Source organism: Salvelinus alpinus, chromosome 15, assembly GCF_045679555.1.
Source record: "Salvelinus alpinus chromosome 15, SLU_Salpinus.1, whole genome shotgun sequence".
NCBI lineage: Eukaryota > Metazoa > Chordata > Actinopteri > Salmoniformes > Salmonidae > Salvelinus > Salvelinus alpinus.
The window spans coordinates 26,866,568-26,882,639 of record NC_092100.1 but is presented as its reverse complement, the minus strand read 5'-3'; the positions used below and the strand labels follow the sequence as shown (position 1 = coordinate 26,882,639).

Genomic DNA, 16,072 nt, shown 5'->3' with positions numbered 1-16,072 from the left:
GCAGTCAACTGATGGAACAGTCCCACAACGGGTTTTAATGTTCCAATAGTCATCGCTCAATAAGGTTCAGTAGTTGTATCTAGAGGAAGACCACAAGTTAGTTTTCCAAACTACTCCACTACTCTAAGACATCTTGTCTGTGTGTCTTGTCATATGATGGTGCAATAATTTGGTGTATTTTTTATTTACATTTTTGTACTTAATTGTGATTTATCAGGGGGTGCTGCAGCACCCTCAGCACCCCTGCTCCCCGTGGCTATGGGTTTTACTATATAATTTCTTCAATTTTAGCCACATTTCCTAATCTGCTTGCATGTGCCTCCCCAAGGTGTTTTGGTTCTCAATGTTTTTCCGCTCCCTAACTTTTATTATAAACTTGGTGGTTCAAGCCCTGAATGCTGAATGAATGACAGCCATGGTATATTTAAGCAATAAGGCATGTGGGGGTGTGCTATATGTCCACGATGCACTGCTGAGTGCTTGGACACAGCCCTTATATATACCACAGCCCCGTGGTATATTGGCCATATATCACAACCCCCCGAGGTGCCTTATTGCTATTATAAACTGGTTACCAACGTAATTAGAGCACTACAAATAAATATTTTGTCATACCTGTGATATACGGTCTGATGTACCACGGCTGTCAGCCAATCAGCATTCAGGGCTCGAACCACCCAGTTTATAAGAGAACGTATACTATGGGTATAACAAAACATTTATTTTTCTGCTCTAATTACGTTGCATTGTGCATAAGAACAGCCGATAGCCATGGTATATTGGCCATATACCACACCCCCCCCATGCCTTATTGTTTAACTATACCACAGGTCAATATAGTCCGCCATCCTAACTGTACATCCTGCCCTCTATCTACCATTCATAGTGACAATAGTGTTAGGTGGATCGTTTTTCTAGATCTGCAATAGGCTAACTAGCAATCATACCACACATAAAAGCATTCAAAGCTACATCAATTTTCAATAGGGATCCACAAGAATCAATAGGAATCGCTGATAGGCAGCAGCGAGGCCAATTGCATTATTATTGCGCATGAAAGAACAGTGAAGGCCTGATCACCAACAACGACGAGACAGCCTATAGGGAGGTCAGAGACCTGGCCATGTGGTGCCAGGACAACAACCTCTCCCTCAACGTGATCAAGACAAAGGAGATGATTGTGGACTACAGGAAAAGGAGGACCGAGCACACCCCCATTCTCATTGACGGGCTGTAGTGGAGCAGGTTGAGAGCTTCAAGTTCCTTGGTGTCCACATCACCAACAAACTAACATGGTCCAAGCACAACAAGACAGTCGTGAAGAGGGCACAACAAAGCCTATTTCCCCATTAGGAGACTGAAAAGATTTGTCATGGGTCCTAAAAATTGTCAAAAGACTCCAGCCACCCTAGTCATAGACTGTTCTCTCTGCTACCGCATGGTAAGGGGTACCGGAGCGCCAAGTCTAGGTCCAAGATGCTTCTTAACAGCTTCTACCCCCAAGCCATAAGACTCCTGAACATCTAATCAAGTGGCTACCCAGACTATTTGCATTGCCCCCTCCCCCCTCATTTACACTGCTGCTTCTCTCTGTTATTATCTATGCATAGTCATTTTAATAATTTTAATAACACTTTAATGTACATATTACCTCAATTACCTTGACTAACCCCCGCACATTGACTGCACATTGACTCTGTACCGGTACCCCCTGTATATAGCCTCACTATTGTTATTTTACTGCTGCTCTTTAATTATTTGTAACTTTTATTTCTTGTTCTTATTTTTTTTTTTTTGGTTACTGCATTGTTGGTTAGGGCTTGTAAGTAAGCATTTCACAGTAAGGTCTACACCTGTTGTATTCTGCGCATGTGACAAATACAATTTGATATGATATTTGAAGACATTTGAAGACGCAGCTCAAAAACCTTCCCTATTGATCTTGTTTGGGGACAATACCCCTATCTTACCTAGACTAGCCTACAACACCACAATGCAATGAATAATTGCATTATCGTTCTCAAGTGAGTACAACATTCTACTCTAGGCTGCAGTGAAAATGTCATTTCAATAACCATGCAAAAGCCCTGTGATTTGAATGTTTCATTCTATTAGCAAAAGGGTTTTCTAATGATCAATTAGCCTTTTAAAATGATAAACTTGGATTTGCTAACACAACGTGCCATTGGAACACAGGAGTGATGGTTGCGTATAATGGGCTTCTGTGTGCCTATGTAGATATTCCATTAAAAACCTGCCGTTTCCAACTACAATAGTCATTTACAACATTAACAATGTCTACACTGTATTTCTGATCAATTTGATGTTATTTTAATGGACAAAAAATGTGCTTTTCTTTCAAAAACAAGGACATTTCTAAGTGACCCCAAACTTTTGTGTACTTTTTGTGTAACGGTAGTGTATGTATTTTTCTTCTATTGATAAATAAAGTAATCAGCAGCCATTTGATGAATGGAAAGAGACCTCCGCAAAAAAATAAAAAGTTCAATGACATTCGGAGATTGTCAAGCCAATGCTTTGATACTGGGTAGGCCTTCAAGTTAGGGAGGGAATGTATTTTCTGTTTGTCCAGATTGACAGTTTATTTATTGTGGTGTTGAAAACTCAAACCATGATATTGAAGCACCCGCAGTCAGTATGCTTGGTTTATTGGTTGTGTGGTGCATTGGCACAGAAACTTGTTGGTGGAAAATTTATTTCATATTTATTTTTATTTTTATTTAACCTTTATTTAATTAGGCAAGGTAGTTAAGAACAATTTCTTATTTACAATGACGGCCTACCAAAAGGCAAAGGCATCCTGCGGGGACGGGGGCTGGGATTAAAAAATATACTAAAAAATATATACATATATAGGACAAAACACACATCCCGACAAGAGAGACAACACTACAGTACATAAAGACAACAACATAGCATGGCAGCAACACATGACAACACAGCATGGTAGCAACACAACATGACAACAACATGGTAGCAACACAACATAGCACCAGCACAACATGGTAGCAGCACAAAATGTGTTACAAACATTATTGGGCACAGAAAACAGCACAAAGGGCAAGAAGGTACAGACAACGATACATCACGCAAAGCAGCCACAACTGTCAGTAAGAGTGTCCATGATTGAGTCTTTAAATTAAGATATTTTACATAATTATAAATATGGCATCAAAATGTTGAAAAACTGATTGTTGTCTGCAGCTAGCTCTGATTTTAGTGTAGGCTTACTGACAATTTGGGGGGTGCTTAGTCCTATAGTTGTCTTGCATATCCCAACCCCCCCTGAAACATCCGTAGGGAGTGGGGTCATGGCCAGGGTCACCATTGTCCAGCATCCCTGGAGCAATTGGGCTTAAGTGCCTCGCTCAATAGCACAGGGACAGATTTTTTTTTCACCTTGTCAGCTCTGGGATTCAAACCAGGCGACATATTGGTTACAGGCCCAACGCTCTAACCTTGAGACTAACTGCCGCCCCTAATGAAGTGGGCAGGGAGAGTGAGCTAGTCCATGATGGTCGGGGAACCCTCAGCCTTCTGTCCCGTAGCCCTGTGTGGCATCGACTCTGCCATAAAAGCATGCTGACGTGGCAAAGTCGATATCCACGTTTATAAACACAGGGTGGCTAAAGTAATTGTTATTTGTGGTCGTAAACATTATTTGGAGTTAAATCTATGAGGGGGCGCAATTTTTTTACAATACAAGGGGAGGGTCATGTGAAAATATTTTTTACGTTGGGGAGGGGGGTGCAATTTTTTGTGACACCTTGAGTTGGACCAGCCCCTCCCACGTAGTAGCCTACATTTCAAAATGTTCCCAGCCTTGTGGCATTTTCATGGGTAAAAAAGCTGTATCAGAAACTCAAGGCTACTGTAGTTGTTAGTCTCCTTTTTTCCTGAACATGACATGACCCATGACCCTCCATTCATTCAAACACACACGACCCAGACTGCAGGCTTCATACAGTCAGGAAAATTATTACATTCAATCCCAAAATTGCTTCAGTTATTTACGTTGGTTTTGTTTTGAACATTGCGTGGCCATTATGGTTGGGTTCTGCATCTGTAGGTGTTTATTTTATTTTGTTGTAGAACAGTTGAGTGTGTTGTAGGAGTTGTATTCTATTTTACCACAACATATTGAATAGAGGAAACCATGTGAGTTTATGTTGCGGGTGTGATCGGTGCTTCTGAATAGTTGTTGATTAGGCCTAGAAGTCGCACTGTGAACTTCTGAAGCTTTGACTGTTCTGAACAGTTGTTTTGATTTTTAAGCAGAGGTCTGTGGGGAGCACGTCAGTATCGGCGAGTTTAGAAGCTATTGTCTTTTGTGTTGCGTGAGAGGAACATGTGATTTGGTGCAATTTGTCACCTTTGTCGTGTTAAGTGGTTTGTATGATGTAATGAATCAGAGGTGTTTTGCATGCATATGGGCATGTATGGTGTGCCTGTGATTCATATTGCCATCTCCCCGCCACTGCTTCGTGAGAGAAGCGTGCACTATGACTGTTTGGGTAAACGTAGTGCTGCTGGTACTGCTGCTGCTGCTACTGAGAGATCAGAGGTAGATGAACTGGACTTTGACCATGGTGTGTACAGAACATGTAAAGCCACTCAGTATCCAGCCTTCTATCTCCACTGTGGCGATAGTCTGCTCTGCTCCATCTCCCTGGTGAGTCTTTTAGAGATTAACAACAAGGTTAAACATAGGCTTACAGTAGAATACACAGTCCACTCTCCTCCATCGCTATCCTACCCATTCAACTCCTATTTTCATAGTCTTTTACTCTACTTTACTTAAACATTTCTGAAGGATTCCTGACACCGGGTGTTAGCAAAGATGGTTTAGTATGAAGATATTTAGAAACTGCTTCACCAATAGAAATCCCCGATCACGCTTGCAGGCGATGTCATGGAGACGTTGGCTAGCTAAGCTCATGCGCAGAAACGTGTCATCGGGTCTAACAGTTGTCTCGTGCCGAACTGCGCCTGTGCAGACCGTCAAATCAAAGGCACTGCTGAAAATGAAAAAGTGTCAGTTTGTCACTTTCATGAGGTTGGAGTTATAACATGTTCAGCTACTTAAGACATTGGCTCAAATCTAGGTTGTACCTTTAGATTTCGAGAAATTTAACAACTAAGGAAGAATTTTCACTTCTCTCATTGACTCAAACTCCGTTCTGGTCTGCCGAGTCTGAATCGAAAATGTTCCCGCTAGTCTTGTGATGTTGGGCCTCTGTATTTAGAAATTCTGTGGTGTTAGAGCATTCTGCCATTGGACAGACAGAGAGGGAAATTAACCAGTACTAGTTTCAGGTGATTCTCTGGTTCTTCATCCCCCAGCTTCCTCAGCTTCCTCATCTCTCTCTCTCTCTCTCTCTCTCTCTCTCTCTCTCTCTCTCTCTCTCTCTCTCTCTCTCTCTCTCTCTCTCTCTCTCTCTCTCTCTCTCTCTCTCTCTCTCTCTCTCTCTCTCTCTCTCTCTCTCTCTCTTCTCTCTCTCTCTCTCTCTCCCTCTCTCTCTCGCTCACTCACTCACTCACACTCACTCACTCACTCACTCACTCACTCACTCACTCACTCACTCACTCACTCACTCACTCACTCACTCACTCACTCACTCACTCATAATCCAACCAGGATGGAATATCATGAATGCCTCCATTGTGTGTTTGTGGCCATTACAATCAACATAGCTAGTTCCTGAGCTCCCAGCCTCCTGGTACTCTCACAACTCCTTCTCTCTTCCCTTCCTCCTTCCACCATTCCTCCTCCATCCTCTTATCACCCAGTTCTTTATTTTGAAGGTTAAGTTATTCCACAGTTTGTCGCCATGACGATGTGGCCTTGGCAACAGTGAGATTGTGTGGGGATAGCTAATTAATCAGCCGCTGGCTAGCGCTACGCTACTATGCAAACATAATGTCACCCTTTTTGACTGCCTCTCTCCACTAGACATTTAACAAATCAAATCAAATGTTATTGGTCACAAACACATATTTAGCAGATGTTATTGCGGGTGTAGTGAAATACTTGTGTTCTTAGCTCTAACAGTAGACTAGTATCTAACAGTTCATAACAATACACACAAATCTAAAAGTAAAATAATGGAATATATAAATATTAGGATGAGCCATGTCAGAGTGGCATTGACTAAAATACAGTAAAATAGAATACAGTATATACATATCAAATGAGTAAAACATTATGTAAACATTATTAAAGTGAGTAGTGTTCCATTATTAAGTCAACAGTGATTCCATGTCTATGTATATGGGGCAGCAGCCTCTAAGGTGCAGGGTTGAATAACCGGGTGGTAGCCAGCTAGTGATGGCTATTTAACAATGGCCTTGAGATAGAAGCTATTTTTCAGTCTCTCTGTCCCAGCTTTGATGCACCTGTATGGTAGCGGAATGAACAGACCATGGCTCGGGTGGTTGATGTCCTTGATGATCTTTTTGGCCTTCCTGTGACATCGGGTGCTGTAGGTGTCCTGGAGGGCAGGTAGTGTGCCCCCGGTGATGCGTTGGACAGACCACACCAGGCGATGCATCGCCCTGCAGTTGCGGGCGATGCAGTTGCCGTACCAGGAGGTGATACAGCCTTACAGGATGCTCTCAATTGTGCATCTGTAAAAGTTTGTGAGGATCTTAGTGGCCAAGCCAATTTTCTTCAGCCTTCATGTTAGACACTTGTGGAAGAAGTGGACTACTAAACACATAACTATGAATACATTGTTTTAACCACAATCTCATGAAATACTGAAAGGGGTTATGATTGAATGTTGGCCCTCGGTTGTAGCAAATGCAAGGCTTCTGAATGGAATAAGAAAGCACTGCCTGGAAGCTCTCCAGGAAGCTCTGGAAGCTCTCCATGGTCTCTTTACAAGAGACCATGTAAAGACAATGATGTGACCGTAGTGTTCCTTAGTCTCTGTGTTGTTGTGGTTCCTCAGGGTGAGAAGGACTGGGAGAAGTATGAGGTGGACCTCAGGTTGAAGAGCTGTGTGGATGCGATCCGCCAGCAGGACCTTCAAGTTCAAACAGATGGGGACCCGCCAGAGACACTCCTCTGTCATACACAGGTTGATGGGTATTAGACCACATCGAAGAGAAAATCAGTCTGCCAGACCGTATCCCCTGTCTCACCCTACTGCTGTTTCCTCCAGCTGAGAGCAGGTAACGAGAAGGAGAAGGGCGAGACGGCTAACACGGTGGGCTGCTGCTCCCTGAGGGTGGAGCACATCACCCTCCACGACACGCTGGAGGACAAGGACAGTGTGGTGGAGTTTGACTTCCTGGGTAAAGACTTTATCTGCTACTACAATAAGGTTCCCGTCACCGAGGGTAAGTAGCCAACAGCCTCCGCACCACTAGCTGTTACAAGGGATGCGTCTGAAATGGCACTCGATTCCCTTTCCTTATATACACTAGTTTTGGCCAGGCACTGCCATTTCAGAATCAGCCAAGGCCAGCAGCACCCTCAGACTGAGTTGTCTGCTCAGAGTCGGTGCCCTGGGGTGGAGGACAGGGAGAGAGCCCCAGGGAGAGAGACATGCCTGGAGGGCATCATTTTAGATTGAATTTGTGTCGCTGCCAGCGTTTACATTTCTCTGATTTAACCACTAGTGTTTGCTCCTATTGGAACAGGCTCACTTCAAACTTCTAAAGTCAAGAGTTCAAATGAAAAGTTATTAGTTTAATAATAATTTTTAGAGAAATAATTGACAGATCAATTTGATGGGGATTATGCAAAAGGAGTTTAACTTCTAGGGTTGTTCTTCATAACAAAATGTTGCAGTAATTCCTCCAATACTTTTCAATTGAGGAATATGCCAACACTCAAACCCAAATGACTGCTTTACATGTTCAAGATAAACTATTGGGGAAGGAAAAATGTATCCAAACAATTGTCTATTCACACTTTAATTGATGATGCACTATTGTAAAGTGGTTGTTCCACTGGATATCATAAGGTGAATGCACCAATTTGTAAGTCGCTCTGGATAAGAGCGTCTGCTAAATGACTTAAATGTAAATGTAAATGTAAATTATCCCATCAGGCCCAATATTGAATCTGTCAGTCAAAGTAATTCTGACACAAAAAACAAAATGAAGGGCGATTTTTATTTTAAAATGTTTGCCTGATTTCATTCTGTTCTGCCAAGCAGCTGTCTGTCAGTGTGAAAATGAGGCTAAACAACATTAGCTGGGGGGTGTCAGGACTCTATGTTTCAGCCATGCTATCTCCAAGAGGAATAGGAAACATTGCCTCTGACAGCCAACGTTTTTTGTTTTCTGGCAGAAGGTGTAATTATTGAAATGAGTATTTAAAAGCAACACATTAGGAACAATGAATTAGTATTAGTGTCCTGAATATTTTTGTTTGTTTATTCCGAGGGAAAGGGATAGCTGTTAAATGTCAGATTGAATAGAATGAATTCTCATTCCAGCTCCATGGGAGAGCGTGATGAATTGCAATGCAAAGTGTTGGATAGCCAGATCACATGATTATCTATTTACCAATCTACACTTGCCAGCATCTGCATTTGGAAGTGTATGTCTGTGTCCGGTCACTTTGCGTATCATCTAAACAGCATTTTGAATGTTGAACCAGCATACTGCTGTGTCTTAGACATCTGTTCATGCATAAACAGCCTGTGATGAGTGCAGATTGTTGCAATGTTTTCAGGTCCTTCCTGATGACTCCAACACATTGGTTGATCAATCAGCTGTCAGCTCTCTGTTGCGCCACTCCAGACACTGAGTCTGGAATAAATCTTTCTAAATCCTCACACATTCATCAAAGTCTCTTATTTCTCAATTTAGTTATTTAGTATTGGCTCAAGGATAAATTGTCATTCAAATCGGTCTGTTTTAAAAAGCAACACATCTGTTACCATTTAATTAGTTCCTTGCATATTTTAGCTGGTTTATTTAGAGCAGGAAGAAAACTGGACTTCTTGAAAAATATAATTGATGCAGATCTTTTTTCCTCCATCACTCTCTGTCTCCCCTGTGAGCTGAAGGAGCAGGTTAGACAGCCCTGGGCTCTCCTATCATGATCAGTGTGTAGACTAGATGTAAGCATCTGTGTGTCTGGGCTGGAGGTCTAGGACAGGGTAGGATTGAAAACCTGTCTCTCTCTCGGTCTTGACCTTATTTGGTTTATTCAGGTGTTCAAGAACCTCAAGCTCTTCATGGAGAATAAGGAGGCTGGAGATGACCTGTTTGATCGCCTCAACGTGAGTCACACGGGAACCAGTCTGGCTTGTTTATCTCAACAAGTAAACAAACATCCCTCACAGCATGTTGTCTGTGTTGCTGTGCTGTAGATGTCTGTAGCCTAAAGATACAGTAAAGGCCAGTGAGTGACCATAACAGCCACAGGTGTGAATTTAGCCTCAGAGAACCATCTCCATCTGTCTATGTTTTTGCCTGTAGCCTCAGTCTACTCTAGCCTGATGTTCCCAGCCTATCCTGTGCCTGATAGGGAGAGAGGGAAGGCTAAGAGGCAGATCTAGGGGTGGGTGGATTATACATAAATCCTCTGTCCTTTCACCCCTCCCTCAGGCAGAAGTAAGGCGGTGTCGCCAGGCAGTGAGGCAGGTTATTGCTATGATTGGTGCGAAATTACATGCTTGTGATCCACTCCTGAGAGGCGAGAGGCGGAGGAGTTGACGGACAGAGAAGGGGGTGTCTCCTTCGTGACCTATGGCACATCAGGAAATGGAGGGGCATGTTGGAGGGGGGAATGTTAATCGCTGCTCCGAGTCGGGCTGATTAACACTTTGAAAGGCCAGGTCAGAAGTTGGGAGAGGGTCTAAGCACCAGCCACAGGAGGAAATTGGTGCAAGCTCTAATGAATGCTTTCCCTCTGCCATGTTTAGCTGGGCCGGGCTTGAGACCTTATTTATCCACCTGTTGTGGACAGTACAAGGGTCTGTGTGAGTGTGTGTGTGACTGTCAGTGTGCATATACAGTAGCCTATATAAAGGAACAGGCTGTGTGTAATGTGGAGATTCTCTTAGCATCCCACCACCAACTTCTCAAACCCTTGTGACAGTAGCTGACCACCAGGCCAGGCTGAGGTACAGAGGGGTCCGGAATTATTGGATCCTTTGATAAAGATGAGAAAAAAAGACTTTATAAAATAAATAATACAAATACTGAGCTAAGTTTTATCTACATTTTTTTTTACGATTGTAATATTTGATACTAATACAATTGCTCAGAGCAAGATATTTTATTTAAAGGTCCAATGCAGCCGTTTTTTATGTCAATATAAAATTATTTATTGGTAACAATTAAGTACCTTACTGTGATTATTTTATTTAAAATGGTAAAAAGGAACAAAAATAGCTTCTTAGCAAAGAGCATTATCTCAAGCAACAAATGGTCCGAGTGGAGAGGGGAAAACTGAAAATTAGCTGTAATTGGCAGAGAGTTCTGCAACTCTCTTTTTTATTGGTCTTTTAACTAATTTACCACCTGGTGATGTCACCAGGCAGGCCAAAACTCCATCCCACCAAAACGGGCTGAAATTTCAGGCGGTCTTTTCAAAAAGCTCTTCCACTAAAAGGGCATTATCATAATTTTCACAATATTATTCTGCCCTCATCTTGTGGAAATATATGTAAAACACAGGAAAATCAAGTTGACTGCACTGGGCCTTTAATACAGCAAATCTGAGAAAAGAGGGGTCAAAATGATTGGATCCCTTGTTTTCATAGCTCCAGCACCTTCACCTTGTGAGGATAAGTACACTGAGCCTTTAAAAAAAATGAGATTGGAAAACACATTGGAAGAGATCTTAGACCATTCCTCCATACAGAAGCTTTCCAGATCCTTGATATCCTTCATCTACGCTTACTGACTGCCCTATTGAAGTCCAGAGAGACGGAGCTGGCCATTGCAAAATGTTGATTTTGCGGTCAATTAACAATTTTTTTGTGGAATTGCATGTGTGCTTGGGGTTATTGTCTTGCTGGATGATTCACTTGCGGCCACGTTTCTGCCTCATGGCAGAGGCAACAAGGTTTTGGCTAAAATGTTCTGATACTTGGTAAAATTCATGATGCCATTGACCTTAACAAGGGGCCCCAGGACCACTGGAAGAAAAATTAGCCCCATAACATCAAAGATCCAACATCATATTTTACAGTAGGGATGAGGTATTTTTTGCATATGCATTATTCTTTCAAAGGCCTAACCCACCATTGGTGTGCATGGCCAAAGAGCTCTGTTTTCATGTCATCTGACCATAGCACCGCCTGGAGTTTGCTAAAAGGGCATTGGCCCTTGGATTGGAACCGGTGCTATGGTCGCCATGTTAGCTCCCCATTAACATTACATGGGGAATATTTAAACAATGCTATGTAGGCTAACTGAATGTCTATAATTAGAACAACATTCTAAATTCTAGAAGTTGGCCTACTCTAAAAATATGGGCTCACCCATCTTGAGAATGAGCCATCTAATGCACAATTGCGTTGACTCCACGCCATTCGTTCATTTGGGTACAGCTGATTATCTTCTGTTGTCAAAGAAATGTGAGTCTGGAAAGACTATTCTCTTCATAAGAAGGGTGCAGCCGAATTCTACTAGATGACAAGCTGAAATGAATATAACATCCTGGCATTTAAAGCATTCTCGAAATATCACATACTATAAAACTTTATATTTCCGCATACATAAAATGCCTATTTAGAATGCAAGTATGGGGACATGGCCAGAGATTCATAAAGAATGCATATATATCCTAGGATTAATGGGCTCCCCTAGTGGGTGTGGAACGGAGGGGGTAAGGAGTTGAAGGGGAGGAAGGTCTTTCTCACCACCCAGCAGCCTCCCTGTATGAGGGGGAGGGAGGGTGTGTCCTGATTGTCCCAGGTCTGTCTGATGAGATTTTAGATTGTCATTATACCAGCATCACCTTTACTCTTCCTCCACAACACTGTAGTGTAGGATCTCACTGGGATTGCTTTGGTTAATTAATTATCTATACACGCCAATGTGACGCCCATGCAATTATGTTGGGGTATGTGTCATTACAGCTGTAGACCCCTGCTCTTAACCTCCAAGCATATCTTGTTATTGGAGAGGAGAGTCCTTGCTGTGTGGTGGTGCAGTTAATGGAAATGTAATTCTTGTCTTTGGCAGATTAGACCTACACTGATACTTTTAGAATTGCATTTAAGTCAGCAGAAAGTAATAAGATGGACTTTTTTAATCTACTCCTTACTTTTAATGATGATGGCAGTATTTTCTATTTTCATTTTTTGTTGACTGCAGTTCAAAAACCTCAGGACTATACTGCCATCTAGTGTTTCAGGACATACCTTTTCACACCTGTCTCGTTCCAGTCCTCGTGTCACGCGTACGTGTGTTTGCCTCTCCTCCCTCCAGGCGGGCTTGTTGAAGACGCAGCTGTCGTCCCTCTCTGCTGCCTGGCCTGACTGCTAAGGTATCCATACTGTGCAGGAGCAGATTCGACAGCTGTCCAACACTATGTCCCCCAAACACCGCATATACATTTACATGCCATCCTTACAGGTGCACCTGTTTTATACCATTATTTTACCACATGTCCCTCAACCTATTCAAACGTCTGTGAATGAAAATACTGTGTTTAGAACTCCTGGAAGATCCCACTATGGATCTGTGTCTGATGCCCTGTCTCTTAATGTTAGCAGTCATTCATTCCTACAGAACACTTGTGATTTTCAGTCCCAGCATGTTCTGTGTTCAGTCATTATGCTCGCCGATTTCTTCTCAGCGTGTTAGTCCCTCTGTGTTGCTGGGGCCCAGTATCCCTCTCCCTCCATCCTCATAGTGGGATGTTTCTGTTGATAGAGGTGGCACTCGCTGGATTGCCACTGAGATTAAATCTGTTTACAGTGTGGATAGCAACCTGTAATTAAATCATATGTGTGCATGTGCTCAAAAGGCAAGCAGGTGCACGTGCAGATGATCTGGATGGGGGAGGAGAAGGGCCGGGGGAGGTACAGAAGAGCGCTCCCTGGGGGTCTGGTCAAACATTATCCCACCCCTTTACATATTTGAGGTAACAACCAAGGACAAGAGGGCTTCCTGTAACCTCACACTCAACGTCAACAAAAACAAAGGAGATGATTGTGGACTTCAGGAAACAGCAGAGGGAGCACCCCCCTATCCACATCGACGGGACAGTAGTGGAGAGGGTAGTAAGTTTTAAGTTCCTCGGCATACACATCACGGACAAACTGAATTGGTCCACCCACACAGACAGCGTTGTGAAGAAGGCACAGCAGCGCCTCTTCAACCTCAGGAGGCTGAAGAAATTTGGCTTGTCATCAAAAGCACTCACAAACTTCTACAGATGCACAATCGAGAGCATCCTGTCGGGCTGTATCACCGCCTGGTACGGCAACTGCTCCGCCCACAACCGTAAGGCTCTCCAGAGGGTAGTGAGGTCTGCACAACGCATGACCGGGGGCAAACTACCTGCCCTCCAGGACACCTACACCACCCGATGTCACAGGAAGGCCATAAAGATCATCAAGGACAACAACCACCCGAGCCACTGCCTGTTCACCCCGCTATCATCCAGAAGGCGAGGTCAGTACAGGTGCATCAAAGCAGGGACCGAGAGACTGAAAAACAGCTTCTATCTCAAGGCCATCGGACTGTTAAACAGCCACCACTAACATTTAGTTGCTGCTGCCAACATACTGACTCAACTCCAGCCACTTTAATAATGAGAATTGATGGAAATTTATGTAAAAATGTATCACTAGCCACTTTAAACAATGCCACTTAATATAATGGTTACATACCCTACATTACTCATCTCATATGTATATGTATATACTGTACTCTATATCATCTACTGCATCTTGCCATCTTTATGTAATACATGTATCACTAGCCACTTTAAACTATGCCACTTTATGTTTACATACCCTACATTACTCATCTCATATGTATATACTGTACTCTATACCATCTACTGCATCTTGCCTATGCCGTTCTGTACCATCACTCATTCATATATCTTTATGTACAGATTTTTTATCCCTTTACACTTGTGTGTATAAGGTAGTAGTTGTGGAATTGTTAGGTTAGATTACTCGTTAGTTATTACTGCATTGTCGGAACTAGAAGCACAAGCATTTCGCTACACTCGCATTGACATCTGCTAACCATGTGTATGTGACAAATAAAATTTGATTTGAATTAAAACCATCCACTCGATCTTGTAATGACCAGTGAGCTCATGTATTACCGGGTAAGGTCAAATTGTCAAAGACTCCAGAGACCCTAGTCATAGACTGTTCTCTCTGCTACCGCACGGCAAGCGGTACCGGAGCGCCAAGTCTAGGTCCAAGAGGCTTCTAAACAGTTTCTACTCCCAAGCCATAAGACTCCTGAACACCTAATTAAATGGCTACCAAGACTATTTGTATTGCCCCCCCGCCCCTCTTTTACACAGCTGCTACTGTCTGTTGTCATCTATGCATTGTCACTTTAATAACTCTACCTACATGTACACATTACCTCAACTAACCAGTGCCCTTGCACATTGACTCTGTACCGGTACCCCCTTTATAGTCTCGCTATTGTTATTTTACTGCTGCTCTTTAGTTACTTTTATTTATTATTCTTATCCATATATTTTTTAAACTGCATTGTTGGTTAGGGGCTCGTAAGTAAGCATTTCACTGTAAGGTTTACACCTGTTGTATTCAGTGCATATGACTAATATAATTTGATTTGTTTACATATCTGTATTAACACCATTCATATTCCTTTATTCCCATGTTGCTCCACAGTGACAGAACCCGGCAGAGAAGCTGCTCTCCTACAACAAGGCCAACCGAGCGGTTGCAGTTCTGTGTAACCACCAGCAGGCACCGCCAAAGACCTTTGATCAGGCCAACCTCCAGTCCAAGGTGAAGGGATCAACAGATATTTGATAGAGACAAAAAGTGGTGATACATTGTCATGTCCTATTTTAGCTCAACATTTACTTCAGTCTGTCTTCGCTCTTCATTTAATACTTCCAGATTGACGGCAGGAGGGAGCAGTTGGCCCTGGCCAAGAGTAAGCTGAAGCTGTCCAAGGAGGTCAAAGCTCACAGTTCAGACGACAAGCTGCAGGCATGAGTGGCCCTTACTGGTAGCAGACAGACGGAATATTATTGCTCATAAAGAGAAGACGATATCCTGACTGAACACTCCTTTCTGTGTGTGTGTTAAGGGTGGTGGAGTGTAAGAAGGCTGTGTAGCGTTGTGAGAAGAAGCTTATGAAGATGGAGGATCAGGCCCCAGACAGGAGAACAAGCAGATTTCCCTGGGCACCTCCAAACTCAACTTACCTGGACCCATGAATCAGCATTGCCTGGTGAGGGCGCACACAGGTCTGATATGACACTATGTGCATCAAACACTGACACCTCAATGTCTTCACATGCAATTGAATTTCATATATTATTGTGCATAATTTTTCACATTGTTTTGCCCTCCTCATAGGTGTAAGAACATGGAGGTGCCTCTGGACAAAATATAACAAATCTCAGAGGGATAAGTTTGGCTGCGCTATTGACATGACTGAGGCAGATTTGACATTCGAAGTCAGCCTCTACCTTCTAGTTCTACCTAAATGTAAAGACTAGGAGGCAGGTTTAATCCTATGCTCTATCAGGCTTTACCTGCCCATATATTGAACTACAGAACTCTTTCTTTCTTCACTCCGCTTCACATAACGTTTCTCCAAGTTTAATTGTTTTAATGCTGTTGGCACTTAATTCTTTTGATATTTTTTTTACCATTGTTATATGGTAAACCAAGATGATCTTATAGAAAGTATGGAGAATATGTCCTTTTATGAGTCTTTTTATAAGCATTTGAATAAAGAGTCCTAGGAAAATTATTATTATCATCCCAATTATAGAGTAGGCCAACATCCCCATGTGGATGTAGTGAGATATCAGGTGGGACATGGTGTTAGGGTCTGATTGTGCTGGCCGCCTCTGTTGTAGCTGAGAGTTCTTCAGTCAAGATCTCCTCAAGGG

General features: G+C 42.7%; 1 pseudogene; it reads left to right on the top strand.

Annotated features, from left to right (window-relative positions):
- LOC139539304 (DNA topoisomerase 1-like) overlaps window positions 1-15,999 on the top strand; it is a 58,138-nt pseudogene extending 42,139 nt beyond the window's left edge.
- The last annotated feature ends 73 nt before the right edge of the window (window positions 16,000-16,072 follow it).